The sequence below is a fragment of the Triticum aestivum genome, chromosome 4A (assembly GCF_018294505.1).
Source record: "Triticum aestivum cultivar Chinese Spring chromosome 4A, IWGSC CS RefSeq v2.1, whole genome shotgun sequence".
In the NCBI taxonomy this organism is placed as follows: domain Eukaryota; kingdom Viridiplantae; phylum Streptophyta; class Magnoliopsida; order Poales; family Poaceae; genus Triticum; species Triticum aestivum.
In genome coordinates this window covers 740,061,137-740,078,689 of record NC_057803.1, presented here as the reverse complement: position 1 = coordinate 740,078,689, position 17,553 = coordinate 740,061,137, and the positions used below count along the sequence as shown (strand labels likewise).

General features: G+C 43.5%; 1 pseudogene; it reads left to right on the top strand.

Annotated features, from left to right (window-relative positions):
* The window catches only part of LOC123088488 (disease resistance protein RGA2-like), a 50,894-nt pseudogene extending 38,336 nt beyond the window's left edge, over window positions 1-12,558 (top strand).
* Window positions 12,559-17,553: the final 4,995 nt, after the last annotated feature.

Here is a 17,553-nt window from a genome sequence, read left to right as displayed (position 1 = left end):
AGTGTCCGAGTCTCCCACAATTGTAGCAATTGCGCTCTCAACTAGATCTTCTACATCTTCTCTTTTTTCATTGTAGGACCTTGACTTAGAGCTTCTTTCTTTGCTTCTAGTCTTGTAGAATTTGTTGAAGTTCTTCACCATTATGCTCAATTCTTCATTGAAGGTTTGTTTCTCACTTGATGATGCGGGGGCTTCACATGAGGCCTTGTAAGCACCACTTGACTTGTTGTGAAGTTCCTCCTTATCCTTGAGTGACATCTCATGAGCAAAAATTCTTCCAATGACTTCCATTGGCTTGAGATCTTTGTAATTTGGCATCATTTGGATCAATGTGCACACGGTATCATATTTTCCATCCAATGCTCTTAGGATCTTCTTGATGATGAATCTGTCGGTCATCTCTTCACTTCCTAAGCCAGCAATCTTATTTGTGATAAGAGCAAGCCTAGAGTACATTTCAGCGACACCTTCACCATCCTTCATTTTGAACTTGTCAAGCTGACTTTGGAGCACATCCAACTTGGATTCCTTGACGGAGTCGGTACCTTCATCCATATCAATCAAAGTATCCCAAATTTCCTTTGCATTCTCAAGACGGCTGATTTTGTTGAACTCTTCGGGGCATAAGCCATTGAAGAGGACATCACAAGCTTGAGCGTTGTATTGCAGCATCTTCAACTCTTCCGCGCTAGCTTCACGGTTCGGTTCTCTCCCATCAAAGAATTCACCTTGCAAGCCAATACACACAATAGCCCAAACGGCGGGGTTATGTCCGAGAATATGCATTTTCATCTTATGCTTCCAACTAGCAAAATTAGTGCCATCAAAGTAAGGACCTCTATGGTGGTAATTTCCCTCGCTAGACACCATACTCTCCTAGGTTGTGAAACCAAGGCTATGACCACCAAAAGCTATGGAAATCAAAGCAAATGGAGACCAAAGGTCTGATACCACTTGTAGGACCTTGAAGTATGTCTAGAGGGGGGTGATTAGACTACTTGACCGATTAAAAACCTAACCTTTTCCCAATTTTAGACTTTGGCAGATTTTAGCTATCTTCGAACAAGCAATCTTCACACAATTCAAGCAAGCATGCAAAGAGTATATAGGCAGCGGAAATTAAAGCATGCAACTTGCAAGAATGTAAAGGGAAGGGTTTGGAGGATTCAAACGCAATTGGAGACACGGATGTTTTTGTCGTGGTTCCGATAGGTGGTGCTATCGTACATCCACGTTGATGGAGACTTCAACCCACGAAGGGTAACGGTTGCGCGAGTCCACGGAGGGCTCCACCCACGAAGGGTCCACGAAGAAGCAACCTTGTCTATCCCACCATGGCCCTCGCCCACGAATGACTTGCCTCACTAGCGATAGATCTTCATGAAGTACGCGATCTCCTTGCCCTTACAAACTCCTTGGTTTAACTCCACAATTTTGTCGGAGGCTCCCAAGTGACACCTAGCCAATCTAGGAGACACCACTCTCCAAGAAGTAAAAAATGGTGTGTTGATGATGAACTCCTTGCTCTTGTGCTTCAAATGATAGTCTCCCCAACACTCAACTCTCTCTCACAGGATTTGGATTTGGTAGAAATAAGATTTGAGTGGAAAGCAACTTGGGAAAGGCTAGAGATCAAGATTCATGTGGTTGGAATGGAATATCTTGGCCTCAACACATGAGTAGGTGGTTCTCTCTCAGAACTGGTAAGTTGGAAGTGTAGGTTTGTTCTGATGGCTCTCTCCACGAATGAAGGGGAGGTGGAGGGGTATATATAGCCTCCACACAAAATCTAACCGTTACACACAATTTACCAAACTCGGTGGAACCGATCAACAAACACGGTCGGACCGATCCAGTAAACCTAGTGCCCGTTAGGGTTTTCGGTGGGACTGACATGCAACTCGGTAGGACCGATATGGTTAGGGTTAGGGCATAACGTAATCTCGGTGAGACCGATTATACAAACTCGGTGAGACCAATTTTGGTAATTAGCTAACCAGAGAGTTGGTCAGGTAAACTCGATGGGACCGATTCGCTCTTTCGGTGAGACCAAAAAGTTACAAAAGGGAAACAGAGAGTTTATACTGCAATCTCGGTGGGACCGATCGCTCATTTCGGTTAGACCGAAACGTTACGAAGGGAAACAGAGATATTACAATCCCATCTCGGTGAGACCGAGATCCCTATCGGTGATACCGATTTGCCTAGGGTTTGTGGCAGTGGCTATGACATTTGAACTCGATGGCACCGGATAGAAAGAATCGGTGGGGCCGAGTTTGACTTTAGGTTTAGGTCATATGTGGATGTGAGAAAGTAGTGGAGGGTTTTGGAGCATATCACTAAGCACATGAAGCAAGAGACTCATTAAGCAACACCTCATCCCTCCTTGATAGTATTGGCTTTTCCTATAGACTCAATTTTACCTTGGATCACTAAAATGTAAAATGAAGAGTCTTGAGCTTTTGAGCTTGAGCCAATCCTTTGTCCTTAATATTTTTGAGGGATCCAGTTTCATCATCCATGCCATGCCATTCATTGAGCTTTCCTGAAATATTTGTCTTGGAATAGCATTAGCTCAATGAGCTATATGTTGTTATGAATTACCAAAACCACCTAGGGATAGTTGCACTTTCAAAGAGTCTTATTGTAACTTGTATACTTGTGTCCTTCCAACCCACAATTTCCACAGGTAATTGTTCCCATCCTACTGGTGTCTCTTGGGGCAGGAACTTCAAACTCTCCTTTCCTCCTTGCAGTCTGTTTTCTGCCTGCCTTTTCTTTGAACACAGGAGGTTCAATGTCTGGAGTGCTTGTGTGAGGCCAGAATTGTGGACCAGGAACAAGGTATATAATTTCTTTGTATGTCTCCAAATAAAGTGGCTTCTTGAAAAAGTCATTGACATAGTCCACAGGATGCAGCTTTTGCTTTGTCAGTACAGATATGCCATGACTGCAAGGTACACCAGTCATGTTCCATCTCTTGCAGTCACATGTATACCCTTCCATGTCCACACAGTACTGTTTTTCTTTGCTAGTAACTTGCCAAATTGTTGGATCAGCTCTGTCAGCCTGACAATACTTGGCATACTGCTTGTTCTCTTCTAAAATCTCTGAGTAGGTTGGTGTGATTGTCCACCTGCTAATCTGTAACTTCTCCCTAGTTTGTTGCCTCTTGATCATTTGCTTGGTCCTAATCCCTTCAAACATTGTCCTTATTGGTTTGGCCCTAACATCCAGTATCATCTTGTTGAAGACTTCACTTAGATTGTTCACAACTAAATCTGTTTTGCAAATATGATCCATGGCAAACCTAGCCCAAGTAGAGACCTAATTTTTTTTGAGCCACTTCCAAGCATCCTCAGATTGTGCTTTCAGCTCTGCCATGCCTAGTTCATGCCCATGTTTAGTGTAGGAGTAGCTAGCCTTGTCAATACACTTCTTTAGTTCCTGGCCTCTAAATCCAGCAGATTGAAAATTTACATATATGTGCCTAAGACAATACCTTTGAGGTGAATCAGGGTATACCTCATTTATTGCCTTAAACAAGCCCTGCACATTCACAAATTATTAATACAATTGAAAAAATGAAATGATTAAAAAAATAATAACATAAATTGCTCAATGAAATTCTTCCCAACCTTTTGCCTGTCAGACATGATAGTGTATGTTTCAAATTTGTTGCCACTACCAATGCAACATCTCAATTGAGTTAAAAACCAATTCCAACTTTCACCATCTTCCTTGTCAACCACACCAAAAGCTATAGGATAAATATTGTTGTTTCCATCCCTTCCTGTGGCTGCAAGAATTTGATGCCCGGTGGTTAACTTGATGAAGCATCCATCAAGACCTATAAATGGTCTGCAACCATTAAGGAAACCTTCCTTTGAAGCTGCTAAACAATAGAACATATACTTGAATCTAGGAGTAGGTGCTGGGTTCTCTGGATCTTCAAATGTTGTTACTGTACACCTGCTACCTGGGTTTGTGTCAAGAACTGTTTGAAGATAATCCCTGAGCCTCAAGTACTGCTACTTGTGGTCACCTTGAACTACATCAACAGCCTTTCTCCTTGCCCTATATGCCACACTTCTTGATACATCCACTGAAAACTTACTCTTGGTCTTCTTAATTAATGCATCCACAGGAGATCTAATGTCTTCTCTCAATGCTGCCTCTACTGACCTTGACATCCACTTAGTAGTAACCTCTGTGGACTCTGCACATGCTCCACAAGTGTGCAACATATCACACTTCTTGATGCAGAATGTTTTTTCATGAGCTAACTTAGAGGCACATATATAAAAATCACATCCTTGGGTGGCTCTCTCTGAGCACCAAAAGATAATCCTATCTGGGGCATTTCTGTGGTATTGAAAATTTCTCAAAGTCCTAATGTGAAAATCCCTAAGTGCATCTCTGAACTCATACACAGTGGTGAAGCACAAGCCCTTACAGAATTGTTCTACTGGTCCTTGAAGTTTGTGATCATACCATACCCTGTCTTTCAACTTCTTATTCCTTCTCTTCCTACCACTTGGTAGTTTATAGGATCCTTCAGGCTCATCTTCTTCATCACTGATGCCATAATCACCAGGGAAACATTTTTCATCTGCTTCAGGGAATCAATGTGCTTTTCCCATTTTCTCAACCTCATGGTGAGATCTACTAGTTGGACCAGGTTTTCTCACTACCTTCAGTTTCTGTACCACTGCTGTATCTTGTTTTGCAGCTTCATCTTCAGAGGAATACTCTGACTGAAAATCCACATTATTCTCATCTGAACCTGAATTTGCAGCTTCATCATCAGAAACAAATTCAGACACATCAGTGTCACCTTCAAAATGGTTAAGGTCAGCCTCTCTCTGCACCATGCTTTTCTTCAGCTCTTCCTTTCTGTCCATGCTTATATCCACCAACTTAGTGCAACTTTGTTGAGTGTTAATGCAATGATACGCAAAATAACTATCTCTGTTTTCATGATTTTCATCTGCGTTACATTCCTCAAGAGCTCCCACTACTCTTATGTTCAGAAACTTTTCATTATGAGAGTGTGCCAACATCTGTTGCACATCATCTTCACAGCATATTTTATCTAAACTTTCTAATCCTTTCTCCTCATCAAATACATTGTACATATAATCATCAGCCACAAAGCCCTCACTCCCGATAAGAGAAAGCATTGTCAAATATGATATGTCTGACAGGTATAAATTTCGAACCACAGATTCTCTGGCATTGAAATGGAACCAAATTGACCACTTTGGGTCATCAATTCTGAAAATTATAAAATGAAATACCTTTATTAACTGAAAACAGGATAACTAAACCTAACTAGGCACAATATTGAGTTTCTGTCAAACTGCTTTTTTCAGTTTCTTGCACAACAAAGTATGCACAATACTAACAATTTGCAAGGTCACCATAACTGAATCTAACCATGCAAAAAACTAGCCTAATTTACTGAATCTCTGAATCTCACAACCATGCAAAAAACTATGTCGTACCTGCCGCCGCCCGCAGAACGAGGAAGCTTCCGCCGGCCTTGAGCTCTGCTTCTTGTCGTCGACGGTGGTCGCGCCGGCGCCGACCAATCCAACCTCTGCTGCGCGCCGCCAGCGGAAGGATTAGATTCGGATTGAGAAGGCTGTTGCGCCGCGCTGTCGCCCGGAGGTATGCCTGAATGGCCGCCGGAGTTTGCATCCACAGCCGCCATGGCTGGCGACGGCTAGGGAAAGGGAGGAGCTCGGGGGAGAGTGAGAGAGCTGGTGGGGAAGGGGGAACCGGCCGGCCAGGTCTGACCTGATCCGACTAGGTGCGGCCGACGAGCGGCTCTAACAGCCCCGCGTGCGCCGTTAGCCGTTAGGTGGGCCACCCGCCTGGCAAGTGGGCCACTATCGTCAGAATCGCTGTTAAAACGGTCAAAACGACCATTAAGTCAACCTGGTAGTTTTTAGTCATGTCTTTACGTTTTTTTGGTAGTTTTTTGCCACTTTTAAAAAATGGTAGTTCTGTGGGACACGAACCCCTAAAGTGATAGTTTTTTGTCAATCACTCCAGCTCAGTCTCTAGAATGCAAAGTAGTCAGCTTGCATGGAACTAACAAGGATGTGCCTGTGGAGACCCTTTTGCAAAGACAGGATCAATTGACAACGCAATCGACACCATCTCCTGGGGAAACAATCATGGACATCTCATGTTTTTCAGGTACAGTTTGCAGGCGATGGACGAAGTTCTCAGCTATGCATCTCGGCTATCTTTCCACCGATGACATCAGCTATCCAGGCCGAAGCATTTAGCATGATGCTAGCATACAAGATTGCGGAGCGGCTTCAGATTCAGCAGGGAACATTTCTGACGGACAGCATGATTCTGGCGAAAGCTATAGCGGCCAGCAAGCCCATTCTTGATCCAGGTCATTGGACTATAAGGCCACAGCTTGCATGCATAACAGCTTCCTCAACCTTTGATGCTACAAGAATTTATCATATCAATTGGAGCTACAACTTACGAGCACAACACCAAGCTAGATTAGCAATCAAAACTCAAAACTCCCCTTCAAGGTTCACATGTTTAGGTTCAGGAAATGGTTCTTGCCTTAATGCAGTACTAGCTGCACTTTCTTCAGAACTGCAATAATGCAAGGTTGTACTTGTACGATGCTGTTAATCAATGAAATTTGTGGGTTCAAAAAAAAAAAGATACCCCGCGTGGACGGCGACAGCGCATGGCAGCTGCAAACTCCAGCGAAGCCGCGGTCCAGCCAGAGCCCAAGCCTAGCCAAGCAGGGCCAGGAATATCAGACCATTCGGCCGTCGGTCCGGTCTCAGGCCGGCTCGTTCCTGGCGGTCTAAAGGACAGCTTGGTCAGTGAACGGACCTGACCTGACCGTGTCCATCTTTAATACTGACCCATAATGGTCCCGTCATCCTACTTTAACTAGACAAATGGAGTGGTTGATGAGAGTGAGGTCGTCAATTAGGTTGACGAGCTGAAGATGGCAGGACTCGGTGCTAAGCAAGTATGTCCTCTTCCATGCAGGCCGGCAGAGGGTGGTTGATGAGGGGAGCCTATCGATCTGTTAAATCTAATTGTAAAGTTGGCAGGATATGTAGCTAAGAGACCAGGTAGCAGGTTGGAAGGGATTGGATTTATAATTTCACAATGCAATCATCGCCAAATTGCAATGGTATAATGTTTCTAGGAAGCTTCCTGTGCCTTTCCGGCAAGTCGGAACCCTATGTTATTTTGTGTCAATTTCCGGAGCAATTTCCAGCTGTTTTGTGCTATAAGGTTATTTATGTAGCTCCTTTGTCTCTATCGTGGCTCCATGGTCTACACCCAGATCGATTCACCTGTGGAAGTGAGACATTGTGAAGACACATTGAACCCTGATGACTGTAAAATTGATCTATATCATACCTCATTGTGCAGTTGGAGAGAAACGCCTATAGAACCTCAAAGAAAGTTACAGAGTTCAGCAAACAGTAGCATGCTGCTTGCACAGGAAGAATTCCAGCAAGTAGCACATTCTCTAGCAATATAGAGTTATAGACTGAAAGTGAGGATGGGACATCTGGTTTGGAAACTGATATTTGTTTCCTCGAGCTATATTTTTGCCCTGCAGATGCCCTTTATAATATTAGTTTACTTACGTGCTCCTGCAGCCCTCGTTAAAAAACCGATTTTTGTTTGGTGATCTAAACTCTAGAGGATGAAATTAGTGCGCTAAACAAAAATCTTAGTTAGAGACCCGAGTTTTCGTTTTGAACTGAAAAGAATTGATGCAGCTAATACATTCCACCCAGAGATTCCTTGTTCTCAATTCGTCCTGGAGCAGTAGCCAACAGAAGAAGAAAATTTAAGTATGAAAAATATTAAGTTACATAGCAAAAGATACAAATGATACGGATCAATTACCATGTCAATGTGCCGTTCCTCACATCAGTGTACGCCATAGAACAAGTGAGAGATAGAAAACAATGTCTTGCCCATTCATGCTGAACCAGTCTTCGCAGCAGTTGCATGTATGTTATTCTGATCTCTTGGCTTATTGTCCTATCTGCAAGTTATAAAATGATGCATTCCCTGGGCTTGAACATTATTCGGTTGGATTCATTTGTGATGACTGTACAGACAATTGTTTATGTATGCAAGTTGCAGAAAATTATAGAAATGTTGAACAATGGTAGCGTATAGTTGCAAATAAATGAGGGACCACCGGTAGGTACACATACCAGTCAATATACAGCTCCTTGATTCCTTGATCTTATCTCCATTCGCTTCCATCATCTCTCCAACAACCGCACAATCCATAGCAGCCTTGGCGCACGAGAGACCTACATACAGGAGTGGCGACGAACAAGCACCAGTATTATTGCTCTTTCACCGGTTTATACCAAAGTTTTAAATAGCGCGCTAAGCATCTTAGCGCCGGACCTCTTTCAAATGCTATAGCGTGCTATAGCGGAGCTATAGCGCGCTATTTAAAATGTTTGTTCATTTGTTTGGACCGAAGTCTCTTAGCGCAAGACCTTTTGTAAACGCTATAGCGTGCTATAGCGGAGCTATAGCGGGCTATTTGAAACAGTGGTTTATACAAGATCAATTTTGGGCGTTGTTGAGGTAAACACTCGCCTCATCCTTGGCCTTGTTTGCTCTTCTTCAGTTGTCCTCCGTGTTCTGTTCTTTTTTTTAGAGCTATACAGGCTAAGCTATTGTGGAACTAAGAAATAAAGTAAAATAAAAGGAGCATAATGCTTCCTGGATCCATAGGAGGATTACAATGTTATTCATTGCCAGTAATTAACCTCTCATCTTATTTCATGTGCTGCAGTTTCTTATTCCTCTGATCCGCAAGATCATGGCAGAGTCGCTGCTTCTCCCTCTAGTGCGCGGCGTGGCCGGCAAGGCCGCAGATGCACTCGTCGAGACCGTGACCCGCATGTGTGGCCTCGACGACGACCGCCGAATGCTCGAGCGCCATCTTCTAGCCGTCGAGTGCAAGCTGGCCAATGCCGAGGAGAGGAGCGAGACAAACAACTATGTCAAGAGCTGGATGAAGGAGCTCAAGTCCGTTGCCTACGAGGCCGGCGACGTGCTGGACGACTTCCAGTACGAGGCGTTGCGCCGCCAGTCTAAGATTGGCAAGTCCACTACCCGCAAGGTACTCGGCTACTTCATGCACCGCAGCCCGCTGCTCTTTCGTTTTGAAATGAGCAAGAAACTCAAGAACATCCTCGAGAAGATCAGTAAGTTGGTCGAGGAGATGAACAAGTTTGGCCTGGAGAATTCTGTCCATACAGCGGAGCAGCAACATCCTTGGCGGCAGACACACTCAAAACTGGATGACTCTACCAAAATCATTGGAAGAGAAAATGATAAGGAGGTGGCGGTGAAGTCGTTGCTGGACCAGCAGGATCAGCGGAAGGTGCAAGTGCTGCCCATCTTTGGCATGGGAGGTCTTGGCAAGACGACTCTCGCTAAGATGGTGTACAATGAGCAAGAGGTCCAGCAACATTTCAAGTTGAAGATGTGGCACTGTGTGTCCAACAACTTTGGTGCCATTGCTCTTTTGAAATCCATCATTGAGTTGGCCGAAAATGAAAGATGTGACATGCCTGACACCATTGAGTTATTACAGAAGAAACTTGAGGAAGTAATTGGCCGGAAGAGATTTTTACTTGTTCTTGATGATGTATGGAATGAAGACAAGAGGATGTGGGATGATGAATTGAAGCCACTATTGTGTTCTGTTGGAGGACCAGGAAGTGTTATAGTGGTCACATGTCGAAGCAAGCAAGTGGCCTCTATAATGTGCACTGTTAAGCCCCATGAGCTAGTATTTCTGAGTGAAGAAGATTCTTGGGAATTGTTTTCGAACAAAGCATTTAGCAATGGTCTAGATGAGGAAGTAGAGTTGGTCACAATCGGAAGGCGTATTGTAAAGAAATGCGGGGGGTTGCCTCTTGCTCTCAAGACAATGGGTGGATTGCTGAGTTCAAAGCAACAAGTACAGGAATGGAAGGCCATCGAAGAAAGTAACATTGGGGATAATCATGGGGGCAAATATGAGGTCATGCCCATACTAAAGTTAAGCTACAAGCACCTGTCATCTGAAATGAAGCAATGTTTTGCATTCTGTGCAATGTTTCCCAAGGATTATGAGATGCAGAAGGATACATTGATCCAACTATGGATGGCAAATGGCTTTTTTCAAGAACAGGGAACAATGGATTTAGCACAGAAAGGAGAATTCATTTTTGATGAGTTGGTTTGGAGGTCCTTTCTCCAAGAAAAGAAATTGGTACTCAAATCTGTAGTCTATGCGGGTAACACCAAATATGAGACTATAGTATGTAAAATGCATGACTTAATGCATGATCTAGCAAAAGATGTCACGGATGAATGTGCAAGTATAGAAGAACTCACTCAGCAGAAGGCATTGTTAAAAGATGTCTGTCACATGCAAATGCCAAAGGCTGAATTGAGACGAATCAGTGGATTACACAAAGGCAGACCACACCTCCGCACTTTGTTAGCTCCTTCAGAATCAAGTGAGGATCATTATTATTTTTTTAACATAGCACACAAGGATTTTAAAGAGATGCTACAAGTATCAACATCACTAAGAGCATTGCATTGCTTCCCTTCTTCAGTAGCCATTTGCAAGGCCATAAATGCAAAACATTTACGATATCTTGACCTCTCTGGGTCTAACATCATTAGGTTGCCAGATTCAATATGTGTGTTGTATAACTTGCAAACATTGAGGCTCATAGATTGCGAGAAGCTGCAGCAGTTACCAGAAGACATGACAGGACTAAGAAAGCTCATCCATCTTTATCTTTATGGTTGTGATAGTCTCGAAAGTATGTCTCCAAACTTTGGTCTACTGAACAACCTTCAGATATTAACAACATTTGTTGTGGATACTGGAGATGGCCTTGGAATAGAGCAGCTCAAAGACTTGCAACACGTTAGCAATAGGTTGGAATTGCTGAATTTGAGCAAGATAAAGAGTGGGAAGAATGCAGAAGAAGCCAATCTCAGTCAGAAGCAAAATCTAAGTGAGTTGTTGTTCTCCTGGGACCAAGAAATAGGTGATGAGCCTACAGATGTGGAAGAAGTGCTCCAGTGTTTAGAACCACATAGTAATATCCAAAAATTGGAGATATGTGGATATGGTGGCCTAGAAATATCACAGTGGATGAGAAAGCCTTAGATGTTTAACTGCTTGAGAGAACTCAAAATGTCCGACTGCCCGAGATGCAAGAGTATACCTGTAGTATGGCTCTCCATCTCTCTGGAGATTTTGTCCTTACGGAAGATGGATAACCTGACAACATTATGTACTAACCTTGATGTGGAAGGTGGAGGACGCGTTGTCCCTCTGGAAATTTTCCCAAGGTTGAAGAGGATGATATTGATTGAGCTACCAAGCCTGGAGATATGGGCAGAAAACAGTGTGGGAGAGCCTGGTGATAGCCTGGTAATGTTCCCGATAGTTGAAGAGCTAAGAATCAAAAATTGCCCCAAGCTTGCTAGTATTCCAGTGACCCCCATTGTCAGCGAGCTGACCATAGTTGGAGTCCATAGTACTGCAGTCAGTTTAGTTTTTATGAGCATCTGTTTGGGCTCTTGGCCATTTCTTGTCAATTTAACTCTTGGTTCTCCAGAGGACATAGCCATATTGCCTCTAGACCGCCAGCAAAGCGGAGGTCAAAGACCTAATGAAAAACTTAAGAGTTTGAATCTTGAAGGGCCCAACAGCTTGGTCGCAGGCACCGGATTGTCCAGATCACACCTTATGCCTTGGAAATGCTTTCCATTCGTGGAAATTCTGAGGATTTACAGATGCAGCAATCTTGTCCACTGGCCAATAGAGGAGCTCCGGTGCTTGGATAGCCTCCGCGCCCTGTATATCGTTAATTGTGAAAATCTGGAGGGGAACAGTTCATCATCTGAGGAGGCCCTTCCACTGTCCTTGGAGGAATTGGTGATTGCACACTGCCATAGTGTGGTGGCACTGCCTTTGAACCTTGGAAATCTGGCCAAGCTGAAGAGTCTCCTTTTGGATGGCTGCAGTGGCCTGAAAGTGCTGCCTGACGGGATGCATGGCCTCACTTCTCTTAGGTCATTGGAGATTGAGTGCTGTCCAGATATGGAGATATTCCCACATGGTTTCCTGGAGCTGTTGCCTGCCCTCGAAGATTTATCCATAGATGATTGCCCAGAGTTGGAAAGACGATGCAGAGAAGGTGGGGAGTATTTCCACTTGGTCTCCTCGGTCCCAAAACTGAGCATTGGAGAATACTCCTCCACTCCTGAGTTGGGAACTGAAGCACAAGAATCAGAATCAAGCAGACAAAAGTTTCTAAGGAGGCTCCTCCCCTCCTGTGTTCACTCAAAGTCCGACTCTGAGTCTGACAGCATAGAGCATTGATGCCCCCTCCTATGTAGACTCATTTACGTGAGACAATGACTCTGAGGCTGACTATAACTGAGGTGCTTATTCCAAGTCTTTTTCTTGTTCTAATATGGCTGAACTATCTCTATCTTTGGTCTCATGGATTCCGCAACTCTTTTACTGTTTGGTAGGATCCGCTGACTCGAAGGCCAGGGATCTGCCTTTTCCCGAAAGGTAATATTGTTGCTTCGTCACTTCTACTTCCTGTAATTGCTTAGTGTTAACCTTTTAACTGTGTATGTGTGGAGTTCTATCTGCAGACGTCAAGCACATGCAGTTGTGGTTTGCTGCAGATTGCCAATACGCCAATGATTTCAGGTTTGCAAAAGTAGGAATTCAGACAGGCAGAAGCACACGCATTTATGCGTGAATTCTGATGCCACCATCTGATACTACAGATCCATAAAGGCCACGAATGACTCGGTGTTTCAGGTAAACAAAATCTGACCACGACTTTGCACTTCCCTCTTGCATAGCTTATACCATCTTCATAATCAACTTGATTACTTATCTAGCAAGCTTCTTATGCAGGACAATCACAAGTCACCAATTCTTCTTCAACCAAAAATTATGTAAGGTACGTTCCATCTCTGTTCAATTTAGCCCCAACACCGACAGTGATTAAAACAACTGAGCACACAGTGCGCTCTGTTCTCCTACATAAACAGATGTCGAAATTGCTTAAATGACACAGCTACTAAATCTGAAGCCACGAAGCAAAATGGTACTGGGAAATTTTTGTTCTTGCTACCTCTGTAATGGTTGGAGAAAATTGCTTATTCAGACTAGATAGTGCCCTGCTAAATCGAACTCCCTTCTGTCTAGTATTGCCACATCGAATTCGGCGGACGCAATGGTAACGCTATGGTTCGGTTTACCTGGCAGGATGCAGCAGGTTGGAATTTCTGATTTCTGAAAGACTCCACGGCAGGAAGGAAGCGACGAACCAACTGTCAGAGCAGACCTCCACTAGTAGAAAAGGGGGCAATGGTCCAAGCCGGTCCAGCCCATTAGTCCCGGTTCAATCCAGAACCGGGACCAATGAGGGCATTGGACCCGGTTCTTGAGCCCCGGCGGCCGGCCGGGCCACGTGGGTCATTGGTCCCGGTTCGGCTGGACCTATTGGTCCCGATTGATGGGACGAACCGGGACCAATAAGCCTCGCTCTTGGCCCAACACCATTGGTCCCGGTTGGTGGGACAAACCGGGACTAAAGGGTTGGTCCTCGTTGCGGCCAGAGTTTAGTCCCACCTCGCCAACCGAAGGGGAATCGGACCGGTTTATAAGCCCCTCCCTCTCTGCCATATTGAGCTCCTCTGAAAATGAAAATAGATGCCCTTATATAGGAAAATTAGCCTAAATTCATACAGATTTTGATTGAAATTTGTTATGAATTTAAGTTGATTTTCCTCTATAAACGCATCTATGCTCATTTCTGAGTAGTTTTTTATTTTTTTTTTCTTTTCTACTATATTTATTTTTTTCTTTTTATTTCTGAGTTGTAAGCCATTAAAAATAAGGATATATGCTCCTTTTTCAGTACAGTTAATCACAACTATTTTTTGCTTCTATTCATTTCTGAGTAGTTTTCTATATAGTTTCTTTTTTCTTTTCTGTTATATTTATTCTTTTGTTTTTATTTCTGAGTTGTAATAAGTCATTAGAAATAAGCATCTATGCTATTTTTTTAATAAAGTTAATCAAAATTATTTTTTCTTCTATTTATTTCTGAGTGGTTTTTTATATATTTTTTTCTTTTCTGCTACTTTTTTTTTATTTCTGAGTTGTAATAAGTCATTAAAAATAAAAAAGAGGCGCAATGCTCGTTAAGACGAAGTCACTCCCCCGGAGCAATACGAGTGGGTCAACGGTAGTCACACAACGATGCCTTCATCATGCTAACGACATGGAACGCCGCCATCGCCCGTCGTCAGCTCGGTTTTCACCAGCAACTACGTCTCCCCGACTCGCAGCTGGTGCCAGATGACGGATCTCGAGATCCGAACACCCAGCCTCAGGTCGACCACCTCTGACTGAAGAGATGACCACCATCGCCGACTGCAACGGTCAGAATTATTTTTTAGTAAAGTTAATCAAAATTATTTTTTCTTCTATTTATTTCTGAATTGTAATAAGTCATTAAAAATAAAAAAGAGGCACAATGCTCGTTAATTTGCTTCAAGCCTTTCGGAATAGTGTCAACTGCACTGCACATAGCTCTGTGCAGTCTACCGTATTCCTCAAGGCTTGAAGCTAACCAACGTGCAGGAGCATTGAGTCTCTTCGTCATCGTCTCTGCACTCAGGGCTTATAAACAACTGCGACTGCCTCTCGCTTGGCGAGGTGGGACTAAAAAAACAGCTGCAGGAAGAATCAACAAAAAAATAGCTGCAGAAAATAAAAAAGTAGTTACACGGGTCCATTGGTACCGGTTCATGGAGCCAACCGGTACCAATGCCGCTCTTTGGTCCCGGTTCGTTGGACCAATTTAAAAAATAATGGCACTAACAGAAAGTTTATAATTTTCCTAAAACTAAAAGCAAAAGCAATTAAAAAATAAAGCAAAAAGAATGCAGAAAACAAAAGGAAAAAACTGGAAAAAATAAATATAGCAACAACAAGTAAAGAAAACAAAAAAATAAAAAAAATGCCTCCTACTGGGCCCCCACGGCCTGAATACGACTAGAAACCCTACTATGGGCCAGGATTCAGGCCCGCAGTAGGCCCAGAAGGCCCATCAGGCAAAGCCATAGCAAGTAGGCCCGAAAGCCTGCGGTGGAGAGGAGCTCGAGAGGGGTGCGGCAGTGGGGCTTATAAACCACTGCGCGCCCCTCTCAACTAGCGAGGTGGGACTAAACTTTGGCCCCGAGGCGGACATCACAGATGCCTTTGGTCCCGGTTGGTGGCACCAACCGGGACTAAAGGGTGGGCATTAGTCCCGGTTGGAGCCACCAACCGGGACCAAAGGTCTTCGTTTCCCGCCCTTTGGGCTGCTGAAAAGAGGCCTTTGGTCCCGGTTGGTGGCTCCAACCGGGACTAATGCCCCCTTTAGTCCCGGTTGGAGCCTCCAACCGGGACCAATGCTCTTGCTATATATACTGGACTTAGCAGTTTTCGCCAAATCCATCTCTTTCTCGCCCCTGCCCCGAGCGTCTCCTCCTCGTCGCCGTCGCCGCCGAGCCCGCCCCACGCCGCCCCGAGCCCGCCGTCCCCGTCGCCGCCCCGAACCCGCCGTCGTCGCCACCCCCATCGCCGCCCGCGTCCCGCGCCGCCCCGTCATCGCCGCCCGCGTCCCGCGCCGCCGCGCCCCGACGTCGCCAGCCGTCGCCCCTGCCCCGAGCCCGCCGTCCCCGTCGCCGCCCCCGAGCCTGCTGTCCTCGTCGCCCCTGCCCCGCGCCGCCCCGAGCCCGTCGTCGCCCCTGCACCGTGTCGCCTCGACGCCGACGTGAGCGTTTTTTTATTTTTGTTAGATTTTTTTTATATTCTTTTTGTAGTTCATAGATTTTTTTGTTAGGTTAGATGTGTAGTAATTTAGATATGTAGTTCATAGATTTTTTTGTTAGATTAGATTTTTTTTGTTAGATTACATATGTAGTAATTAATTTGTTCATATTATGTTAGATATTTTTGTTATATTAATTAGATTTTTTTTGTTAGACTAGATATGTGTAGTAATTAATTTGTTCATATTATGTTAGTTTTTTTTTCTGTTAATAGATTTTTTTGGTGATATTATTATTGAATATGCATGTTTGGTGATATTATTGTTAATATATTTTTTTTGTGATATTTAGATTGTGTAATTAATTTTGTTCATAGAATTTTAATGATTTTTTTGTTCATAGTATTTAGAAAAAGGAAAAAAATAAGAAGTAGTTTATATATAGTTGAAAGACCATGAAGATCCCTTTCCCAATTCGACTAGCTTATTCCATGCTTTGCAAGACGCTATGTCTTGGAGAGGATGGGTTTTGAAGACCATGAAAGTTTCGAAACCAAAAAAATTATCCTAAGTACCCATCATGGTGTGGATTTTCAAGTAAAGTTGTACAATGCTCAGAGTGTAACCCATTTTGGTTGTAAAAATTGGGAAGCACTTTGTAAGATGTATGGTTTTGATGAGGGTATGCTTGTTACCATGGATCTTGGTGATCCTACAATCGAGCAAGAGAGACCTACGATTTTCGTCCTTGTGGATACACCTTCAATTCTTCCCCCATGTGAGCTTAACATAGTTATTATGTAATTTATATTGTTTATTTGAAAATAGTTGACAACTTATTCTCCATTGACAGCTTATTTTCATTCTTCAAAGAATGTGCGGAAGATGGTAGACAGAACCTACTACATCGAAGGCTCCGAACTAACTTATCAGGAGAAAAATCATCTGGTCGGATTTTGTACTGATCTTGAGAATTACAATGTCTACAATCGAACTCCTCAACATTATGGTCAATACGTGCCACTAGTGCACGTGTTGAACTACGGTAACTACCATGGAGATACCCTGGTATGATCTTTTACTATTACAACATTCGTGCATCTTTTTGCACACTTCTAAAACTAGTAAATCATATCATTGCTAACTACGAAGTTATTACTATGTTTTTCAACAGATAATCCCTAATGATTGTGTGCCTCATCTGATGTATACACGGGGTAGCCTTCATGTTTTAAACATACAACCAAGTCGTCCTACGAATCTCAACTGTCCATACCGGGTTTCTAAAAGAAGTGGAGACATGATAATCAAAGAATGAAAAAAAATGTATGGACAGTCGTAAGGAGCTTCTTGGAAGCAACATTCAGCGAAGGGTGAAAATTGGAGACAGGATGATCGTCATTCTTCATAATGGAGAGTCAGGGTCTATATTGTTTTATGCTATTTTACCTTAAGGGTGTTTAGGTCCTATCTGATACTGATGATCATGTGCTAAGAACAATTATGTAGGGTTGGGTTCGATGACTATGAGGATGATGATCGTATGACTTATTATTAATAACGAGTAGAAGTTGTATATGATGATGCATGATTAGTAGGACTTGTTATTATATATATATATATGATGATGTATGATGCAAGC